At 39.6% G+C, this 24,451-nt stretch overlaps 1 protein-coding gene across 1 annotated transcript in view; it reads right to left on the minus strand.

Annotated features, from left to right (window-relative positions):
- Positions 1 to 24,451, minus strand: part of CDH6 (cadherin 6) — a 121,199-nt gene that overhangs the window by 73,349 nt on the left and 23,399 nt on the right. The window lies entirely within an intron of this gene.

The following is a 24,451-nucleotide window of genomic DNA, read 5'->3' on the forward strand; positions in this document are numbered from 1 at the left end:
TGTCATAAAATGAAATGAACTTTAAAACTGTATCAAATTCACGTCATGAACTTCTCCTTTAAAAGTGGTATTTATAGGCTTGGTGCCAACCCTGTAAATGCAGTCTGGAGCAAACATTTCTTTTGCACATTTTCACGAGATGCCTTTGATTGGATTATGTTGACCAGCGAGTGGATAAGATACTGAGTTTGTTTTAAAGTTTTGTAGCAGAGGTCCAGGTTTGAGCATGAGCTGTGGTTACCTCTGGGATTTCGACTGGTCTAGATGTGCCTGGCAGACTCTTGGGGTCAGCCTGCCCGGAGTCTGCGGGCATGAGACACCATGATGCCTCCCAGGAGAGAAATTGTCTTCAGGGAGGGAAGCATCAAGCAGACAAGCTTGAACCTGTAATGAAGTCTCAGCCATCACATGAGAAGGACAATTCTGAGCACGGCATGATGCTGCCGTTTGGATTTGTCCCCTTAGGGACTCAGGTCTGAATCCTCAGGAGGAGGGGGCTACAAAGAAACTGAAAGAGCTATTTTTCGCTAAAATCTTCAGAGACACTGAAGATTCAGATGACCTACATATCCCCAAACCTCGGTTGCTCCCTGTGTCTCCCTGGCTGGAAAAAGCAGCGCTTCCTCGTTCTGTTGAAACTGAAACAGTCTTGCTCGAAGACAGACTAGTGACCCCAAGTTGGGGTAGTTGCCCTGCAAGGGATGACAATTCTCCCGGGTCCCCACCTTACCAAGCATCATTGCCTCTAGGCTTGTGTCCAGTGCTGGACCTCAGTGGCCTCCATGGGGCCAATTACAAAATCAGGTTCAACAGAAGAAGTCTCTCACAGAAAAGAACTGCACGCTTTTAAGGAATGTGTGCTTGAACGGGTCCTGAGGGTGTTACAGCAAGCAGGTAAGGAGGGACACAAGTGTAGACTGGGTCTGGGTGCACTTACCCAATATTCTTGGTTCTGACTCAAAACTGGCTGCAGTGTTCCCAGTTGAAGGAAGTTGAGAGGCCAGAGAGGCATTGGTATAACACAGTAGAAGGATTTAGGGAGATAGGAAGTCAAAGTGGATTTATATTTTGTTACTATTCATCTACCTTAACTAGACAGCTTCCCAGCCACCTTTTAGGTGTCCCAGAGAATATTCCTTTCCTTGATATATTCAGAAAATATACCAGCATTCTCGCTAAATGCCAAGGAGTTGTTCTCTGTAGGCTGGTGATGACTATGGTGATGCTACTCTTGAAATGGACTTCTTGGAGACCTGGGTGGCTCAGTGGGTTAAGCATCTGCCTTCAGCTCGGGCCATGATTCCAGGGTCCTGGGATCGAGCCCCGCATCAGGCTCTCTGCTTGGTGGGGAGCCTGCTTCCCCCCACTCTCTGCCTGCCTCTCTGCCTACTTGTGATCTCTCTCTCTGTCAAATCAATAAATAAAATCTTAAAAAGAAAGAAAAAAAAGAAAGAAATGGACTTCCTAGTTGCCACAGTGATTATATGCTGCCAGGATGGTGGAGGCAATATGTAATATATGACTTCAAGAGACAAGGTGGGCATGACATCTAACAGACACCTTGGCCAGAGTGGTGATCAAAGACAGGTGACCTGCAGAAAGCTTTGGGGGTGGCTAATGGATCACAGAGATCTCAGGCCTGAAATAGATAGTTTACTAATTCTTCCTTGATGTGTAGAGCTGAAAAACCCCGTAGATTTGGTAAGAGAGTCATCCCATACAGAGGCCAAGCCACTAACAGAATTCTAAGACTTGAGACAATTCCTAGACCTAGTAACTATAGATAAGGAGAGATTTGAAATCTTTGAGATCAGACTTTCTGTAGATCCAAGCCTTCCCCAAGAGTCTTGTAGCCATTTACTAGAGTTACTTTGTACAAAGAGAGATCCCAAATTCTTCACACTTTTGATGGTTGCCTATCTCTGAAACTCCACTGGTATGGTATTTCTTTTGGTTTACTTTGTTAGAGAGAGGGGTTTCCATTGACTTCCACTTCCACTTGACTCCTCCCATTACAGTGCTTGCATCTCAGGAATCAGCGAGCTAATGTACAGATTCAGTTCTTGAGTTTATCTTTTCCAACGGTATTAAGCCTTAATCCAACGGATTAAGCCTCTGCCTTCAGTTCAGGTCATGATCTCATCGTCCTGGGATTGAGCCCCCCATCGGGCTCTCTGCTTGGCAGGGAGCCTGCTCCCCACCCCCCTTTCTCTGCCTGCCTCTATGCCTGCTTATGATCTCTCTCTCTCTCTGTCAAATAAATGAATAAAATCTTAAAAAAAAAAAAAAGAGTAAAGAGATTTACTTGCCTGGGACTTCTCCAAAGCTTTACAGCTTCAGCAGAGAATGGATTAGAGCATAATGTCAAAATATGGTATATATTGTCAACAAAATCCAAAAAAATTTTTCCTATTCTGTAAGAAGGACCAGGAAGCAACTTGGTTGCAGTTCAGTTCTATCCGATCTCTTCCCTCCTGGAATAGACATTTATCCTGGGTATAGCTTTGCTTTCCCTGCACACCATGACCCTGCCACTACGACCATCCATAAACTTACACCGCCAGATTTGCTGCCATCATAGTAAGCCACCCAGGATTGCTCTGAATAAGAAACTTCTTTTACAGGAAGGAAAAAAAAAAAAAAAAAAGCAAACTACTGGGTGAATGCCCATGGGATTCTCTGATGTTACCATCTACCTCATTCTCCTGAAGCAGCTGGCCTTCTAGAAGGGTAGATCAGCCAACTGACAACCTTGTTATAGTTGCAACGGATCCATAACACAATGGGAGACATCATTGTGAGATTGGGTTCCTGTCCTGCAGGATGCTCTGATCTAGTGAAAAACATGTGGTGGTTTCTCCATAAAAAGAATTCCTGGAATAGAATGGCAGCTCTCATTATTACGTCTAAATCTCACTTACAAATATCTTGTTTCCCAGTCTCGCAGATTTGAGCTTTGCTCATTCAAAGATCTCAGAATGAAAAAATAATGCCTCCAATCAGGGACATAACAGTAGGTCGATTTAATTGAATGTTGAGACTGCTATGTGGTTTTTGGTCTCCACATGCCACTGGGCCAACAGGAAAAAAGATGTGCCTGTGTGGTGGGATGCTGTCTGATTTCTAGGGGGAAATAAATTGGTGGTCTATATGAAAGGCTAAGAGGATCCCAGGGATTCTTTTAAATGGAAAGTGGTAAAAGAAGAGGAAAACAAGCCTATAGCAGAGACTGTGGCATCACCAAAGCATTCCTTTTTCCTCCGGGGCACGTGGCTAGATTACTGTGTCCAGCCTGCCTTACAGCTAGAGGTGAGCATGTGATTGGGATCTTTCAGTGGATTGTGAGGAAATGTTAGTGCTGAGAATTCCAGGGCTGCAGAGGAGGGCAGAGCTGTAAGACAAAAGGAGCCAGGATGTCAGAAGACATCATCATCAATCCAAGTACATTCTCTGTGGGCTTTATTTTAAAAAGGTGTAAATGTCTTCTGGGTTAAACCACTGAAGATTTCAGATTTATCTCTTACAACAACTGGCATTACCCCCATTAATTACAAACCCCTTAAAAGCACAATTATCCTACGAGTTAATGGCACACTTCAGAAGAAAGCCTGACCATAGGCTTTTATGCCTGTGTTCTATCCAAGAGGAATGCTTTCTGGATGATGGGATCCAAACAGCAAGAGACTACAAGAAGATCTAAACACAAAGGTTGGAAGAGGTTGAGCTGGAGTAGATCTCTTACCCTAGGAAACGGCAATTGGGGGACCCTTGTTGGATGCCTGGAACACTCCCACCACTTGGGTCTCATGGGAGAGCTTTATCTGAATGTCTGCCCCACAGACAGTGTTGATAGTCAAAGACACCATGGCCAGTAAGACAAGAGACCCATGCTTTGTTGATCTCTCTCTTCTCTGCACTTGGCGATGAAGGTTGAGAACCAGAAGACTGGTGGGAATGGAGGGAGATAATTTGGGTCCGACCCATGTTCCTGGCACTGCAGCCTGATCGAGGCCAAAGGAGTAAGAGAGTTTGTCAGATCTGACATTGGAAATTCTTCTTCTTCTTCTTCTTCTTCTTTTTTTGTTTTAAAGATTTTATTTATTTATTTGTCAGAGAGAGAGAGAGAGAGATCACAAGCGGGGGGAGTGGCAGGCAGAGCAGGCAGATGGAGAAGTAGTGAGCAAGGAGCCCCATGTGGGACTCGATCCCAGGACCCTGGGACCATGACCTGAACTGAAGGCAGTGGCCCCACCAGACTGAGCCACCCAGACGTCCCATGACATTAGAACTTATTGAACAGGACTAGCCTTGACTACAAGATAACAAGGCAACCGGGAAGTTACAGAAGTCGCCCAGGATAAATAGAGTGAGGAAGATATACTCAAGAGAGCATGAAAGAATGTAGCAATTGAAGAAAAAGAAAGCCATTTCATACTGTTCAACTCTATTAAACACAAGTTAGAGTGACACTATACTCACACACTCTTACTTTTCACTGTGTTGCCAGACGAGCATGGAGAATAATCAGAACAAATCCTACCTTGCATTATGCTTTCTTTCTTAAATTTTTTTTTTTAAAGATTTTATTTATTTATCAGAGAGAGAGAGGGGGAGAGAGCGAGCACAGGCAGACAGAATGGCAGGCAGAGGCAGAGAGAGAAGCAGGCTCCCTGCCAAGCAAGGAGCCCGATGTGGGACTCGATCCCAGGACGCTGGGATCATGACCTGAGCCGAAGGCAGCTGCTTAACCAACTGAGCCACCCAGGCATCCCTCTTTCTTAAATTTTTATTTTATTTTATTTTTATTATGTTCAGTTAGCCAACATCCAGTACATCATTAGTTTTTGATATAGTGTTCGATGATTCTTTAGTTGCATATAACACCCAGTAGCGTTATGCTTTCTAATTGTGGGAGAAACTAGCTCATATTAGTAAACAAAAATTGCTGTTTTTTCTTTTTTCTTGGCAGTGGGGCTGAGAAGATTGAGGTTTTCATAAGGGAAAGAGGGAGGGCAGAATTCTTGATGGAGTTTCATGGGATATAAGGTGAAGGTGTCATTTACTCAGCATCATATTTTCTGCTCTCAGAATGCCCTGAGTGATCTGCCTGTGTCCAACCACACTTTGTCTCTAAGTGAAGGTCAAGATGCCTCAGGCGCTGATGTTGGTGAAAATATTCCCTCACTGCCCTCCATGAACTAATGTTTCTGGTCTGGCACGCTGTGTTTGCTTGTCCCTTTTCCCCCAGATTGAAGAAAAAAATACACAAAGCTGGCATTTCCTAGAAGTGTGTTCCATGAAAATGTAGTTCCATGGGATCTATAATTTGTAGATGCTACAGAGGAAAAAAATTCTCATCAAGTCACTTGGGTAAATCTGGATTAAAACAAAGGGGATGAGTTTTTTTCTTGCTTTTTAACCACAGAACTTCTCTTAGCCTTGATGAAGCTAGACTGTGTCGTAGAGCATGGGACAGAGATCCCAAGAGCGCCATTTCACAGACGGCTACATCCGCGGGCCCCTGTTTCACCCCAGAGGACTGAGTGTTCATCAGCCCATACTTTGAGACCTGCTGCTCCAATTCATTTCCCCCTTTGCAGAAAAATTCGCAAGTAACGAATTGATGTGAATAAAAAGAGAAAGACAGTGAAATTCTATTCATTTATCTAAAAGACCATTTGAAGAATTGTCTGTGTTAAAATCATGTGCCTTTTTTTCCCTGTACTAGAGAGAGGGCAGTCCGTCCCTTGATAAAGTGAATTTCCAGTGAAACAGGAATGTGTGTTTCATCCCAACGCCAAAGAGCTATGGATTCCTCTGTGACTCTATCCATATATATCTTTTGTGTAAGTGAGTTTTAAAATGACTAGTATGCATTTGCCTTGTCAGATTTTTCACTTTTCATCACATGCACCATCTTTAAACTGTCCATGTGGATAAGAGAAACAGCACCTGCAAGTCACGCATTTTGTTATAATCAGAGCAGATCCTAAATTCACCTAATTTTTATTTTATTATTTTTAGGTTTGAGTTTTTTAAAGATTTATTTATTTATTTGAGAGAAAGAGAGAGAGGAGGAGAGGGGCAGAGGGAGGGAGAGTCTCTAGCAGACTCTGTATTGAGCACAGGGTCAGTCCAACATGGGACTCGATCTCAAGACCCGGAGATCATGACCTCAGTTGCAACCAGGAGTCGGACACTTAACCGAGTGCACCACCCAGGTGCCCCTCACCTTGCTTTTAAAGTTGGGTTTATTAACCATTCATTTATCAACATTTGTTTTCTTCGACCTCAGGGGGTGATCTTTTATATCATTTCACAGCTTTATATCAATGGTTTCTGAGGAGCTAAATTTTATTTAAAAATTCTGAGTGTAAATGGAGAAACAGACCTCTTCCAAAACAGTATGGGGGTGAGAAATACAGCTTTGGTAATCACCTAAGTATGGGAGCAATCACTGAATCAGTTCTCATTATTGAAAAATAAAGTAACTCTGAACTCGGAGCCAGGAAATCTAGTGTCTATTTCTTCTGTGTTTCTCATAAGTCCTGTGGCCGTTGGCATGTTTCTTTACTTTTCTAGGCCTCAGTTTCTTCAACTGTAAAATATGAGGGCTGGAAAGGATATCTTCTAGGGAATCTTTCAAGCTATAAGATTCTATGATTCTGATAACTATCTTTTCCCCAGATTTCCACATTTAGCAGATTTCAATATATGTCTGTCATTGGGATGCCCTGCAGAGGAACAGTTATGATTTCTAGAACCACATATCCATGGTATGTTGAAATAGACGACCTAGCTGGAAATACCATACCCCCTTATTTTATAAAGGATGGAACCAGGATGGCCCTTCTAACCATCAGTCAAAAGTGTGCTTGTGCGTTTGGCTCCTGCAGTGTGTCAATTTTTTCCCCCCTAAATGTAGACAGAGAAATAAATGATGACTCAAGATTCTGACAAACTTTTAACTTTTGAAAATATACAATGCAATTAAGACCAAAATTAGGGAAAAACATATACTCATAGCACAGAGAAGAGGCAAACATTTCTAGAGCTGTGCTGTCCCATGCAGTAGCCACAGTTACATGTGTCCACTGAGCACTTGAGATGTCCCTAGTCTGAACTGAGATGTGGATAAAATACATACCAGATTTTGAAGACTTGGATAAAAAAAAAAAAAAGAGTAAAATACATCACAAGTAATTTTTTTTAAAACTATTGATTTCAAGTTGAAATGATAATACTTTGGGTTAAATAAGGAATCCAATGAAATAAAATATATTATTAAAATTAATCTTGTTTCCTTTTATTTTTTAAAATATGGCTATTAGGAAATGTAAAATTACACATGTGGCTCTTATTATATTTCTACTGGACAGCGCTGTTCTAAGGGATTCTATCATGCTAACAAAGGGAAAGATGCTTTAGATACCAACAATGAATTCTGCTTTATCCCCACAGAAACATGACTCAATATAAGTAGCTCCAAACTTTTAAGTAGGCTCTGTTTCAAATTTTTATGTCACTCTTCTCTCAATTAGAAGGATTTCTTTAAACATTGAAACAGCATTATGAAAGACTGGTTAGTTTCCCAGCTCAGTTCTATAGTTTATTTTACTTTTAACGCAACGAAAATGTTACATATAAGCGATGAAAATATTAGGATAGTAATAAATAAATGAATAAAACAAGAAATCTTTTTTGTTTCTTTCAATTATTAATGCTGGAGTCAGTTCTGTTCAGCTGAGAGAGAAATATAAGGAGATGGTAAACTTCATTGTGGTTCTTCAGAGCACTGTGGGGCATTTTCTAAGATTTAAATCCATTGTGTCTCTCTTTACTTCAAAAGTCACTGTTTTCATTCTCTTTAAGACCCATGTAATTCTTTCAGTTCCTTCTTAGTTCTTGCCAATAAACAATTACAGTAATTGTTGGGATATGCAGCTATAAGAACAAAAGAGAAATAGAGGCAGAATTTAGAAAGACTTCTTTCCACTTTTGAAAGGACATGGGAGTTTGCTCTGAGGTTGGATGTAAGTAGAGCCGCTTTGGGGTGGGAGGGTTGGGGAGGGACGGGGAGTGAAAGCCACTCCTCTAAATGGCCTTTCTTTCTTTCTCTCTCTCTCTTTCTTTCTTGCTTTCTCTTTCTCTCTGTTTCTTTCTTTCAAGTTTTTATTAAAGTCCAGTTAGTCAGCACACAGTGTAATATTGGTTTCAGGAGTAGAATTTAGTGATGCATCACTTACGTACAAGACCCAGTGCTCATCACAACCAAGTGTGTGTGGCCTTTCTTTAAAATGTACTTTGCAATGAATTCATTTCAGTTCTCAGCCTGAAAGCACAGTGTCCTATGGTAGCCAGATAATTTCCCCCTTTTTAAAAAGATTTATTTATTTGAAAGAGAAAGTGTGCACCAACAGGGGGAGGGGCAGAGGCAGGAGAGGGGGAATCCACAAGCAGATTCCCTGCTGAGCACGACAGGGGGCTCCAACCCAGGGCCCTGAGATCATGACCTGAGCCAACGCCAAGAGTCAGACACAAACCAACTGGTGGAGCCACTTGGGGCCCTGAAAATTTTCCCTCTTGATCTTTTTTTTTTTTTTTTAATTCTTAAAATGTGCAACAGAGCTTGACTACCTTAAGGCGAGCTACCACGACATGGTGGTTATATTCCAGGCTGAAAGATCTCCAGATTTAAAGTTTAAGATAATTAAAAAAATCTCCAATGGCCAGTGACTTAATCAATTATGCCTATGTAATGAAGCCTCTATTAAAAAAATCAATGTGTTACTTATTTAAAAAAATCAAACAGAGGGATATTTGAATAAAGATTTAGGTGGCCTTAAGTTCAGAGTAAATCTTTCTCTCCTCCTTCAAGTTTTCAGGGAGGGGAAGAGCCTAGAGAAAAGGAGAGAATTAGCACCTTTTTTTTTTTTTTAAAGATTTTTATTTATTTATTTGACAGAGAGAGAGAGAGAATGAGAGAGGGAACAGAAGCAGGGGGAGTGGGAGAGGGAGAAGCAGGCTGGATCCCAGGACCCTGGGATCATGACCTGAGCAGAAGGCAGATGCTTTACGACTGAGCCACCCAGGCACCCCAAGAATTAGCCCCTGTTGAGCATCTTCTCTGTACCAGGCATTGTGAGAGGGGGTTGAAAAATCTTTGGAAATTTTAGCTCTTGCAACAGTCCTGTGGGGCAGACGTTCTTATCTCCCCAGACCGCTGAGGAAACTAAGACGCTGGGGGTTTCCCAGAAGTCACACAAGCTGCTTGTTTGCACAGTGAGCAATCTGAGGGTCAGAAATGGCTTTTGGTGTCTTGTGACTTAAGGGCCCATTTAACTTTGTTGCTTCTTCTGCAGAAGAGAAAATGTGAGAGGAAGAACACTTTGTGGAGGAGAAGAATTGCAGGTGTGGAACATATTTCACATGCAAAGAAATATTGGGAAAAAAAGGTCGAATCCATTCTTTTACCTCTGTCTCGGGAATGAAAAGTCAATTTTTAATTATATGGGTAAGGTTGACCAGGGGCCAACTTATCAAAAATGCTGAGTTCAGGGTTGGAGATTAAATATAAAAAGAGGTTCAATGTATTACTATTTGGAAGAAATAAACACCGGTATGTAAGAAAGAGACTGGAACCTGTCTGCCTCCAGCCTGCTCTTGACCCTGAGGGGAACAGTGTGACATATGATCTCTTGGGACAATAAATGAATACTGAGTGGAGAGCATGATCCAAGGTTTCTGCCATATATTCTGAGGGGATGATCGAGTGTGAGAAATCATGAGGCTCTCACCATCTACTGACATCATCCTTTTTGGGGCACAGATTTGCTCAGGTCATTTAACCTTGTTGGGAATTGGGACCCTGAAGGGTCCTTTTTGCCTTGTGGTAACAGACCCGAAGCCCTGTGTCTGATTCATTCCTATCCACCGTGTTTCTGGTTGCTAACTATTTATTAAACGTTATTCGATATGCTTACCCACCTTGTTCAGCTGCCTTAAATCCTCTCTGGAACAAGACAAGATTTAAATAAACAAACTGGGTTCATTTATTCTTAAACATGCTACCTTGCCAAACAGCTATTTTTCTGCATGTTTAAGAATACAAGATGGCTAAATGGCAGTGTGTTCTTAAACATACAAATCTAAGTGGATTTCCTTCAAAAAATGAGATAAATTTTGCTCTTTATCATCTTATCAGCATGATTCCGCAGTCCTCCCCAGGCATCTGGAATCACATTGAATAAGGTACTAACTATGATGAAAGACAGTTAGGGGAGAGGACCGTGCACTTGGGACCCTCTTCTCCATTCAGATGTTGGCCACAAATATTGATGTGAAATCTCAGCCCAAGAGGCCAGATTTGCAAATTCTGCTTATCAAAACAGGTTTATTGCCAGCACATTCAAGTGTAGATAGAGGACAAAATGACACTAGGAGATAAGGTGGGGGAGGGGATGCCTTCCAAGCAGAGCCTTCCTCTTTATCCACAAGGTGTCCCAGCAGATTGAAAGCAGCAAGGCTGGCCCAAGAATTTGGGAGGGGGTCTAGTGGTGTTTGGTGTCAGACAGAGCTTGTGGCAGAGTTCAGCACATGGCTGAGCCTGGAAAACGTTGTGTGCCCCTGAATATTAAGTAGATCAGACAGAAATTCCTCGTTCCACCCTGCTTCACATCAGCCTCATTCACACTGTGTTCACATCGCTTCCTAATTAGGGGAGTATATTATCCTTCAATGGGTCATTACAAACTATAACTGAAATAAAGTTGAGTGATTTGTTTCAGTGAAAGACACCTTGATTGAGGTGGTTATTAGTAAACTATAAAGTACAGTGAGGATAATTGGTGTGAGCACCATCATTATTTAGCGGTGTCTCAAATTTTCCCATTAATTTTCCCGCGATTAAAGAAATTACTTACATTTAGCCAATTGAATATAGGAAAAGAAAAATCATTTTCCAAAATATAAACTTGCTATTTATACTTAAGCCATTAATAAAATTTATACTTCATAATAAATTGTTACGTATTTTTAGACACATGCTTCTTATGCAAAAACCTGGCAAATGTTTTCTGTTGTTCAAAACACGGATGGCAAAAAAAAAAAAAAAAGAATTCTTAATAATTAGAAGCAAATAAAACTGCAAATATCAATCCTGTTAGTACAAACAGTAGGCATAAATTAATACTAATAAGGCAGACTAGTGTCCCAAAATGTCCACGGATCCCTTCTTATCAAAGGAATATGAAAACTGTAAAACAGGTGTTTATAATAAATTTAACATGTAATTTTCTTAATTTTTTAGAATCTTAGTAAAGTATAACTTCTTGCATGTGTTACAGCATCTTCTTGGCCTTTCATTTTGGATTTAAAAAAAGAAAAATGTGTTTGGATATGAGATTGTCTTTCATTTGTTCCTTGAAAACAAGAAATTATTTATTTGGTTTTCATTTCTATAAATAAATTACTCATTTGAGGCTTGTTTCTCCAAAATGAAGGGTTTATGCAATCAGTCATGCATAAAATGTGTTATTTTCCTCCACTCAGTCTAGTAGCTGCTTGCAGAGAAATTGGATGAGTAGTTAGTTCTCACTGTCATTACGGCAAACCAGAGACAGAAGAAGGGAGAATAGTAGAAATCAAATATAGGAAAACTCTAAGCGTACCATGATGGCAGATAGCAATAAAACTGTCGACTCTGAAATGAAATCATAGGACAATATTTCCTTATAAATATATGGGCAGAGAAGCCACAGAAATCACAAAATTATTCTTTTGTTGTCGTTGTCTCTGATACAATGTAGGGACTGAAAACGTGGAATTTTTCTAACTTTCCAATAGAGCCAGAATATAATTATCATGTAACTTAAAAACTATAGAGTATATATAACTTTCACTATATATGCAGTTATACATAAAGAGAATGTATGTGTGTATATTCAAGTCTATAAACGTGTGTGTTTCTATATGCATTATGTATGTGTATGTATATACGTATGCATTACAGATTTTGTATGAGTGTGTGTCTGTGTGTGTATAAAATGTAGGTTAATCATCATTATAACATTGGAGGCCTAAGAAAGATGGCCTGGAGCCTAGAAAAGAGGACGTGTTTATATTTATAAACTCTGACTAAATACATGGGTGGTGTTGGGGGAGGGTTGTCACAGAGAAGTGAAGCAAAGAAGTAGAAACGAAGGAATGCCAGTGTTCAGTGATTTACAGTGAGAGCCCCCAGGAGAGAGGGAACGCAGTGCTGGATTACAATGTGATTCCTCATCCACTTTCCCTTTCTTTTCAGGTAAGATTCCAAATGGGAACATTAGGAAGAGAGCATCTTAGTTCTCCAATCACCAAAATTATTTGGTGCCAGGACTCCGTCAATAGATACTTTCCCATTCTAAACCTATAAAAATTTTCTAAGTTTTAAAGATATGACTTAATTAGCAGACACATATATATACATTCAATATATGTGATAAGACTGAAGTCATTACACAATCCATTAAAAAATACAGACATAGCCCTTGAATTTTATCCCAATGTATAGAAACATACAAATACTCATATTTCCTTTTCTGGTATTATTTTAGTATAATCTTTGTGTGTATTTAACTTAATGTGTCATAAATTTTTGTTACATCATCAGACAAGGTAACATATTAAAGAATAAAAATATACTCTTAAATAAAATTGCTGTTAAGTCGGAAGTTTGTATATTTCTAGACTGTAAAATGCAGTATTCTGTCAAATATTTAAGAACACACTAAAAAGAAGAGCATTATGAAACAGAAATTTGAGATATTGACTATCACCATAATTTTACACTTACTTAAAAGTCATCAGACTTGAAAATTTAATAATCCAGTCATTTGTTGAGAATTATTTTTGAGTTCCTATAATCTGCCCTAGATACCAAGTCTTGCCTTGGTGGGGTTTACTTTCTGGGGGAAGAGACAGACTATGAACAAGTGGATGGGTAGGTAAGTAATACATTTAGGATCATGGATAAGACCCATAAAGACAAAATGGACAGGACAAGGGATACTGAGTTACAGACGCTGAGGGGTGACTCCTTCAGATTTGTGAAGAAATGGGAATCATGATGAAAAACTGGTGGAAATTTCTTGTAGAGGAAGCAACAAGTACCATGGCCGGAAGAGGAAGCAAACTTCCAACATCTTAATAAAGCAAGGCCACCAGACGGTGAGGTGACCAGAAACTGTAATGAGTAACAGCGAGTAACAAGGAAAAAAGGTAAGCCAAGTTTGATAATTTTACAACACGTTTCTCCTCCTCTCTTAGCTTTTATACTTCTAAAGATTATTTTTTTGGTACAAATTTTACTCTTTAAAATATACAGTCTGTCTGTATGTGTATATGTATCTCTATGTGTGTGCATCATGTGTATGTGTGCGTGTGTATGTATATAAACAGAGCTATGTATGCATGTACACGTATGTGTATATTCATATCTTGGTTTCAGGGTAAGAGTATGGCCTAGTGGACTTCGGATTGCCTGGGTTTGCGTCCTGTCTCTTCTGTGTTCTGGCTCTTTGAAAGAGAGTTCTGTGTCCTTTGAAAGGTTATTTAGCCTCTGGGTGCCTCTGTTTCCACATCCGTACTGTGAGGATTACTTAAGTACCTACTTCAGCAGGATGCTGTGAGAATGAAACGAGCGAATACGTGTAAAGCTCTTAGAACAGTGCCCAGCACAAGAGGCTACATGGCATAAGAGCTATCTGTAGAATTGTTACTTAGATAATTTCCTCTACAGCTGATATTTTATGCAAATGAGCAGAATATATTGTAATTACTAATTCTAGTTTACACTCCCGTAGGCAAAATCAACAGTCAAAAAGTTTGACTTGACATTTCTTCATTGGCTTCTCATGTCCATATAGTTGGCAAACTAGTTCAACGTTTCAGTTATTTTTGGAATAGTTCAAGCTGAAAGAGGAAACCTCTTCTGCTTCTAAACTGGGGCTGTCAAAAGTCTCTGTCCTGGATAGAAGGTGCAGCCAAAAAAGTTTCCTAGAGGATAAGGGCGCATTAAACATGTGTCCACTTGAGGGAGCTCCAAGATCTCTCCGAAGCCCCCGTCTGAGTTTCTTCAGCCCTGGGACCTGGTGCCCAGGACTCTGGGCTTGGGTTACATTCATGGTGGAAGGAATAATTTCTAGTCCAGAGTTAAAGTCTGGGGGAGGAAAAAGTGCCAGGTAATAAAACCGATAATTATTTTACTGTTTTCCAGTTATGTATTTAATTGAGGGGAACAGAAACACTTTTTTTGAGAACTTCAAACAACTCAGCTGGAAGCACAGGAATTAGCATAAAGTGAAATATTTATGGGAGCTTAATACTGTTTAAGACTCATTTTCTCCTTGCCTTAAGACACGAAGTCAAATTAACCATTTCTAATTAAAGAGTTGGAAACAAAGTAGTGGGAGACCAGACGTAGAAGCTAAATGGTAATGTCTAAGTTGTGAAGTGTGAAAAAGTCATTTGACATAGAGGTCAAAAATGGGAAGATGCAAGAGAATTCCTGTAGAACAAGAGAAACAAATCACAGCGATTTAAGAAAATATATAATTATGGCAGGCTTACTACAACTCCTGCCTGCATGAATAGCTTTCCTTTAAGGGCAGAGTTCTAAAACTAGACATGAAAATGCCCTTTTGTCTTTTTATGTAGTTCAGCTACAAAGGAAGCACACATGCAATATTCAAAATGAACTGGGGATGGCTTTAAATATGATTCATGGGAATTCTGGCCCAAAGGAAGAGCCAGCTATTGAGGATATTGGAAAAAAAAATTCCCAAAACCCAATGAAAACAAAGTCTGGAAGGCTCCAGGCTACTCTCTCTCTCTCCTTATTTCTAAACCACTGTACAGATACACAGTGATTTACTTAAAAATATCAATTTTATGAATGCATTTTAATTTCCATTGCATCATAATAAACTATTAAAAATTTTTGAACATTTGGCCCTTAAATCACTTTAGGCTGAGTCATCAAAAGATGAAAATAAGGCAATAGAGACTTACCCAGAAGAAAAGGAAAGTATTCATTAGAATATACTTTCAACAAATGAAAACATAATCATGTGATTAGAAGTAAATTATAAAGAGCATATCATGCTTCTAGCATATTCTCTATATGCTTAAATCTTAAATTTTGAGGTTTGTTTGTCTCAAGGTGGTTTTAAGCATTTTTTACAAAGATTCACATCAATCTTTTCATTCACAGTTCCTGGAATCTCCTTCGGTTGTTTCTTTATTAATTAATATCTAACATTTTTACCTGAATGGTATGCTCACTATATTGTTAAGCTACTTTTGTATGCATCTCAAATATCCTTGATTTTGACTAAACCAAATGGATTTGTTGTGCTACTTGGGAACAGAATCAGGATTATCCTGCAGATGGTTTTTTAAATCTTTTAAAAAAAATAATAATTTCCCTTTCTTATGGAGCATTTATTTCTTTTTGCTTTGCCTATATGTTTCTCTTCTTGATTCCAAAAGTGTATTACCTAATGGCCTTAACCACCTTGTATTGCCTACTTGACACAAGACAACATGCCTGTTGAGGAAGCCTAACGCTTCTGGAGCCTTTCTTAAAAAATAAATTGGAAGTGTATTTTAACGGTGTTGAACGTAAGGAGTTTAATACGTACTCACAGAGAATGTTTCTCTGGCAAGTGAGTGGAAATGAGCCAGGTTTTTTGGAAATTTTCTCTGTCTGTGATGGCTACACGGAGAAGCCTATGTCCAGTCTGTTTACACAACATCTGTCATCCCTCAGCGCAATCTCTAAGTCTTCTTGGAGAAGTTATCAAGTGGTCAGACAGGACTTTTTTCCCTATGTATGTCGAAGTTCTTTTATTTTGCAATGTACACTCTATGCGTTAGCTTGAGTGAGGACTTAGAGGAATACAGAGGCCCCGGGCATCTTAACAACTGCTTCTAAATTGGGACTTCAACGCTTTCTGTGTGACAGAGAAAGCAAATTCTTTTCAACTGGGGTATTCTGCACCAAGTGGGAACATTGTTATCATGACTTTGTTGTGGAGACAAGCCACAATGGCCACAGAGATAGCAGCAGTCAATTAAACTCCGACACAGTGTTCAAAGGATATGGAAGATAGAATTTAATTACGAAACAGATGACACCACTCAATCCTAATTGTCATACCAGGATCCAAGTCAAGGGCCTGTTAATCACCAGTCAGGAGAATGGAGAGCAAAGCTTCCTACATCACCAAGGGCAAAAAGCATCAGGCCGTAGTTACATTGTACCTTAATAATCCCAAGTGGGAACAAAAACAACAAAAGCAAATAAAAACTTCTCTTTATTTTCTGTAACATTAAGTTCTGGGAAATAATTATTCAGTTACTAAGATGGGAGGCAATTAAGTTTCTTTCTCATAGTTAATTCTTTCACTAAGAAACTCCTAGGAGAAACTCTGGAGTTTCTTTAATTCTCACAAGTATTTTCAGAGTTATGATTCTTTTTACATCAAAAATTAACCACACTTATTGGTTTAGCCAATAATATCAGGGGAACTAGAGACCTATAAAAGCTTCCAAACTGGCACCAGCCACACACGCATTAAGAGCCAAGCTGCCTTAACAACTTGTTACAAATGCCTAACAGCTCCAGAGAGAAAATATTTTCCTGAGCCTACAGTTTCTCATCTGTTTTGCTTTTCCACAAACTTCATCAAGATAGTGGGCAATATGCCTCACTTCCTATACACCAATCTATTTTGGCCAAATAGCTGATTTCTAACCAGTATGGTGACCAGAAGTAGAGGTCTCCTATATAGAGGAGAAAAACACATGGTTGGTTTGCAGTCCCTGCTTTGCCACTTTTTCCTTTTTCAGTAAGTCCCTGAACCTTCCTTAGATTCCAGTTCTGGGGGTGGGGTAGAGCTCATGGGTTGTTGTGTAGGTCAAGGTGGATGATTTGGAAATACCATACAATTGCTAGTTAGTATTACCTGAGATTGGCGCTGTAGCACCAGAATGGGTAAATTAACCTTAACTAAACACCCACTAAAGGTCTGTCACTAGATACTTTTGCATTTTTATGCCCTATTTGAGGTACAATTTTCTCCAGAGAACAGGCAAAGAAGCAATTAGAAGGAGATGAATTAACATGCCAAAGATCATGCAGCTTTGTTATTGGTGAAACTAGGATGGGAATCTAGGTGTCTCTAACTCTGGGATTATACTTTTTTTCCATTCCTCCCAGTTTGGAATCGAGGTGAATGTGGCTTCCTTCTTCAGCTGATTTAACATAGGAGTCCTGGCAAAGAGAGTTTCTGTGTTGGCAGAGTAATGGCCCCCAAAGATTTCACTTTCCAGTCCTGAGCACCTGTGAATATGTTACTTACATGGCAAAGAGACTTTGCAGATACGATTGAGTTAAGGATCCTGGGATTGGGAGATTATATCTGGGTGGGTCCAATGTAATCACAAGGGTCCTTATTAAGACAGAAGCAATCAGGCAGGGGAGATAGGGCAGGGAGACAAAAGTCAGAGAGAAAGAGTTTTAAGGGTGTTACACTCAAGGCTTTCAAGGTGGAGGAAGGGGCCATAAGACAAGGATTGTAGGTGACCTCGAGAAGCTGGAAGAGGCAAGGAAACGAATCCTCTCCTAGAGTCTCCAAAAGAAACCCAGCCTTATTGACATGATTTCAGTCCAGTGAAACTTCTGACCTGTGAAACTGTAATAGAATAACCTTGTATTGTTTTAAGCCACTGAGTTGTGATAATAATTAGCAGCAACAGGCAACTAATCCAGGCTTCTTATCTTTTCTGGGGCTCTCGAGCTTTGTTTATCCAGATGGAGGGTGGCTCAGCTTGAGTCCCTTAACTCAGGAGGTGGATGGACCATGGAGGCAGGGCAGTTGATAGGCAGGGAGTGTCTGAGAAGTTCAACCACATCTGGTGGCTGGAATGGACTCTATACTTGCTTCTTTAGAAACATAAAGTTGGGGTTGGAGGCCACAGAGAAGTAAATTCTGGAGGAAGCCTTGGCCTTTGACATTTAGCAGAAGGTGAAGGACCAGAGGTGGTGGCTTCTCATGTTCTGCCCAGGGAGAGAGGAGGTCTACATTCTAGAACCCTGGGAAAGAGTTCTACAACATATAGAACAACAGCTTCCAAAAATTATAAAGCATATAACCTCCAAACACACACACACACACACACACACACACACACACACACACACACACATACACACACTCTATGTACTTCTGTACTAACATACAGTATATGGTATTGAGCCAACAAAAAAATGTAAGTTGAAAGTATATGTGACAAAACAATTTATACAGAAGTTCAACTATCTTCTTCCCAAACCCCAATAGATAATCTTCCACAGTCAGCATGGAGTGATGTAGACCATGAGGGAGGTTTGGGAAATGTGGTTTGATGGATGGTGGGGGCCCCCTTCATAGTTCTCCTTCCTCGTCTCAGTGTAGTTCAAGAAAGGGGCCGAGGACGGAAAGGGCTAGAAGAAACCACCACTCTTCTGAGTTAGCACACCACCTGCATAGAGAGATTGTGAACTCTGAGGTCTGGGGAGTCCTGCTTTAAGGGAAATGTGTCTGCAGGTCACCTGCTCTGTGGGGAGAAGGGGCGCCATTTCCAGGCAGGAGGACTTCTCAGGCTTTGAGGTTATGTAGTTTGAACAGACTCACCATTTTCTTATGAAAGTCATGAGATCATATTTCTTCACATTTGATTGAGGAGCATAAAACACTGCAAAATCCTTAATTAGTTTTACGGAGTGACTTGACTGCATAATAATGAGGACTGTGGGATTTTACCGTTCTCGTCTTTCTTCTTCAAAGGACTAATTTTCCACAACATATTTGCGGTCCTAAACAATTTATGAAAATAATGAAGATAATGAGTTTGTGTCCCTAGTCTGAAAAAAACATTTCACCAGTTCAAGAGGAGGACTAACAGCTTTCCTACCGTCAGCCTGGCTGCAGGGGGAAGCAGGTCAAGGAGGTGGGCGTACTGCAGGAAAAAGCAAAAAGGAACTAGAAGTAGGTGAACCGGGCTCTGGTCACAGGCTTCCCCTAACTTGCTGTGTGAGCACAATCAAGTCGCACAACCTCTTTGTTGCCTTGGTTTCTTTTTCCGGGAAGGGAAGCATCTGATTAGAAGAGATGGTCACTCATACTCCATTCTAAATAAATCCTCTATTTTTAGATGCTGTTTTTGAAGCTAGTAGAGTGGGGTTTTTTTTTTTTTTAAATGAGAATATTTCTTCTCAAACTCTTGTATCCAGTGGGCTACTCAAATATCTCTAAGCTGAAAAGTGTTAGACTTTATCTGAGGAAAAACCCCACCTTAGTATGGTAAAGGATTAGGGCAGAACTCAGAGCTTGGCATTTCTCTTGCTAATATATCAGGGTATGTATAGGGAACAGAGTCAGTCTCTGAGATGTGAATCCTGGTCCATCTACTTACGAGCTATGCAATGGTAGGAAAGTTACTTAACCTCTGTACACGTTCCTTCACAATATGGAGGAAATCATACCTACCTTGTATTATAGTCATGTGCGTCTGAATACCTAACACAGTTGGGACAGTATATTTCTGAAATGGGCTCTCATGTGTGCCTATAGCAAGAACACTGTCATTGAGCCCAAAGGATACATTACTTCCACGCTCCATGACTGTAAGGGGTGATGTGAGCATTCTACGTTTGTGTTATCAGTCTCTCCTATAAATACAAGATCCAGAGTCATTGTTGCATTCAGACAGAGCAGTTAGGACAGAAATCAAGCCATATAAAGACATGATTACCAGAAAACCTTTCCCTGGGAAGTTCCTTAAAACAGGGTTTCACAACCTTAGCACCCCTGACTTCTGGGGCAGACAGTTCTTTGTTGTGAGGGACGTTCCCAGGAAAGGCAGGATGTTTGAACAGCATCCCTGGCTTCTCCTCGCTAGGTCCAGAGGTACCTCCCAGGTGTCGCAGCCCACATGCCTCCAGATATTGCCAAACGTTCCCTTGAGGGCAAAATCCATCCCCTCCTTCCCCTCCCCCCCCCCCCAGAACCACTGCCTTAAAATTATGAGCGAAACAATACAGAGAACTACACTGAAATATAAATATCATGAGATTACTTTTTATATGCATAAAGACTGAAAATACTAGTGAAATTGGTTAAGTTTGTCTCTGGAAACTTTCACTCTGCCTCTAGCTATCTGCATGACTTCAGAGAATTTCCTGAGCCTCTCAAAGTAGAAGTTCTCTCATTTGTGAAATGAAAACAATGATCGGCCATGCCTAACAGGTCATGGTGAGGATTAAACGAGATAATGTGGTGCTGTCCGGCCCTCAGAAGCGATTAGTAAGTGTTGGCCTGTGTTCTTTCATTAGTATCCTTCACCATTGCGGGCACCACCATTACATTAGTGGGTAGAACCCTCTCCACCCTGCATTGTAAGTATTTCTCAACAATAGACTATATGTTGCTTTATAAAATAATTATTCCACCAAATACATTTTTAACTCCTTTATGGGATTTCAGATGTTAGTCTCCTAAGTGAAATAACCATCAAAGTATCTACCCTTTTTCCTTTTGACTCATTCATTCATTACTAATCATTATATTGGACACAGTTAAATATGCATTTCATCCAGTGATACCCACAGGGAACCCAATGCAACATACACCACCAAAACCAAAATGTAATGTTAATGGAAATTAACAAAAGACAAATCATTCTATAGCACACTAATTAGTTTTTTTAAGAATTAAATCACCGAGAGCTGTACATTCTACAAATAATTACAAAAAAGAATAAAATAAGAATCTCATTAAACTATTTAAACAAAGTACTGGATTTATAAAACTCCTAAGCTCTACATTAGAGAGCACAAGTATGTTTCCCAGAAGGAGGGATAATGTTACAAAGCTTCCGTTTTTCTGAAATACTAATTTTATTAGCAGCAAAGTAATTAATTTTTGTGACAACAGATTCTTCAAGGAGAAATAAATACTAAGTTAGAGCAATGTGAGCAAAGCAGTTAAAGAAAGAGAGATGGAAATACGTCACAGAAGACTTAAGAGCAACTTTTATCCCCTACTATGAAACTACGTCCTTAAAATCTGGTTCACTTTCAAAAGGGCTTCTAAACAAATCTTCACGACTCAAAAGATAAAGATGGTATCAATGAGCTTGCAGCAAAATCAACTGGAAAATAAAATGGGGGATGTTTTTTCTTAGGTACTGAAAGGCACTGTGTAGACTGAAGGAGTAAAGAGACTAGTAAAATGAAAGCTGTGTGTATGTGTGTGTGTGAGAGAGAGTAGGAGGTGTTGTAGGACAAAGGATTTTGTCTCAAAAAAATAAGGACTTTGTAGGGAGCCTGGGTGGCTTAGTCAGTTAAGCGTCTGGCTCTTGATTTCAGCTCAGGCCATCATCTCAGGGTTATGGGTTCAAGCCCCGCATCAGGCTCTGTGCAGGTCATGGAGCCTGCTTGGGATTTTCTGCCCCTCCCCCTGGTTGCTCTCTCTCTCTCTCAAGAAAAAATAAGCACGTTGCAAGACAACATAGTCTCTCAAATATGTAATGATGGTAGTATTAATCAGGATAATGCACAAAACACTGAACACAGAAGATGATGTCAATTTATATTAGATTGGCTTAATTTTATTTTTGCCTTGTGCAATTAATGATTGAAGGTTCTGTGGAATTAAGTAGATTTTGATTTAAGTTATAATACCGTCATTAACTAATTGTTCCACCTTAAGTAAGTTTCTTAACTTCTTTGCATCTCAATTTCCTCATCTGTACAATGAACCTAAATATTTATATATTTATACCTTACGAATATTGAGAGGATTAAGTGATACTAATCTAATATCTAGTGATACTAAAAAGGATAAAGTGTAGTGAAGTCTTAGCATTGAACTTGGCACCTAGGAGGTGATTCTTACTGTATTGATGTCTGCATCAGAAGAAAACACTTTTATGTTAAGCACAACCTAATGTACTCTTTCGGAAATTTTTTTTAATTAAAAAAGTTTCTGTGATATTATCCCAGGCAAAATAAAAATGCATGAAGTTTGATGTGTATGACAAATAGAAAAATAAGGGACTTAACGTACTTACATCTAATTTGCTCTGTCTGATTTATGAGCAGGACTAACTTTTATATCTGTATCAATCACTTTTACAAGATGGTGGGATTACATGCTCAGAGTAAGGAAAATTGGTTTTTAAGAATGTTCACATGACATCAGAGTTTGGTCATTGTGTATCACATATCAGAAGCTATGTATTTCAAATATTAAAACAACCCTAAAAGCAGTGGATATTTCTGCTGGATTAAAAAAAGTAGATTAAAAAAAGTTATATTGGTCATTTTAAGATTTATTTCTCTTGTAAGGAGGTTGTTTTTTTTTTTTTTTTTTGAAGATTTTTATCTATTTATTTGACAGAGAGAGAGAGATCACAAGTAGGCAGAGAGGGGAAGTAGGCTCCCTGCTGAGCAGAGAGCCCAATGCAAGGCTCAATCCCAGGACCCTGAGATCATGACCTGAGCTGAAGGCACAGGCTTAACCCACTGAGCCACCCAGGCACCCCTCTTGTAAGGAGTTTTATAGAAAATTTGGTTTGGAAAGTTTTTCTTATTCCTAAAAACACGAGAAAGGTATTTCATAGTTTAATTGAAAATGTTCATAGGTAAAAGAAAGACCAAGTAAGTATACTGAGAGCTTACTTGTTGAGAACAAGCATCCCTGATGGTCTTACACAAGGTTTTTCATGTAATCCATACAACAAACAAAGCAGTTTTGGTCCATATTTTTATACACAGAAAAGAAAAAAAAAGTTTAAAGAACTTGAGAGGCCATTTGTCTCAAAGACTCCAAGTAGTGTTGGCCAAGTTGGGGATTTAACTGTTTACTGTATAATCCTCTACAACCCAGGCTTTTCCTACTACATGATTCTGCTCTTCTTAACAACCCTCCCTCCAAACACCTCAAACAACATTCATGTTGATTAACATGTCTGAATCTGTTAACTCATACTTTTCAAAAGAGATATGGCAGTTATTCTATTTTACAGATGAACAAATGAGGAATCAAAGAAATTGAGTGCAAGTTGGCACATCGTCATCAAGTTGTTACTACACTATATTGGGTCTTCTGTTTTCTTCCCGTTTCTTTCACGAGTCATCAGTGTTTGATGACAGCCTTCTCTCAAGTGTGTTGAATAAAATGTTTAATAAAGGTCAATATAAATATATTAAAAAAGGTAAAGTATTCATCAGTGAAATGAACTTTCTAAAAATCTGGAGGGCTGTTCTCACTGAATTCTAAGATTCCACAACTGGGAGATGTGATACATTAATTCTTTCAGAATAGAATTAATGTTGATTTCAGACAATCTGAAATATAAGTGGGCTGAGTGTAAGACCAATAATAGGTTTCTGTCTTTGGCTTCCACAATCAACACTATTGGTATGTAAGGAAGAGAACGATTGATTCGACCCATCCAGTTGGAAGTGTTTACTTTCTAGTGGGTTCTGGCAGTGAGCTGGAAGGCCTGACTCCTGAGTGAACAGTGGCTGGGGACAAACTGAATTGTTGCCATAGACAAAAGGCTTCGTCAAAGCGCAAGCTGGGCTGTGCTTGCGGAATGAACCACCAAGATATCTAGTAAATCGAATTTTGTTGAAGAGACTCAATTTGCATGACAAACACAATGGTTTTCATTTCAGTGTCCCCCACACCAACCCTCCCCTGGACACACCTGGTGTCCAAGGTAGGGTAAGTTAGGCAAAGATCTTAGCTGAACACTAAAGGAAAAAAGATCTTGAAGATTTTAAGGATGACGTCCCATGGAAAAAGATTCCTTTGGTTCTTAAACTGGATCAAACATGTTCCTCCCCTTAGTCCTTACCCACACTGCTCCCTCTTCCTGGTACCCTCTCTCCATCTCCATCCGCCACCCTGTTTTCTCTTGGCTTCCTTCTCTTCATTCTCCATGTTGGGGAATAAAATATCAAAGAGACTTTCAAAGATTTTCATGACTTTCCTGTCATGTGTGTTCCCCCAGTTTTTCTCTATCTTTCTACTCTAATCTGTCTCCTTCATAGCACATATGATAGTTCTTAAATAACATGTCCATTTATTGAATTATTTATTCATTTATACTTTCTTCTTTTCTCTATCACCGTGTAAGTTTCTCAAGGTTGGGGACTACATCTATTTTATTCACCAAGGTGTACTTATCCCCTAGCTCCGTACCTGGTACTTAGCAGTGCTTTAGGATGAAATGAATGACAAGACGAACGAATAAATGAATGATTAGAAAATTTGGCCACCCCCACATTAGTCAACCACATTAACTCTATAAGATGCAAGATCCAAGAAGTGTGGTGGAACATATTTATAAAGTA

Source organism: Mustela nivalis (assembly GCF_964662115.1).
Source record: "Mustela nivalis genome assembly, chromosome: 3".
NCBI classification, from domain to species: domain Eukaryota; kingdom Metazoa; phylum Chordata; class Mammalia; order Carnivora; family Mustelidae; genus Mustela; species Mustela nivalis.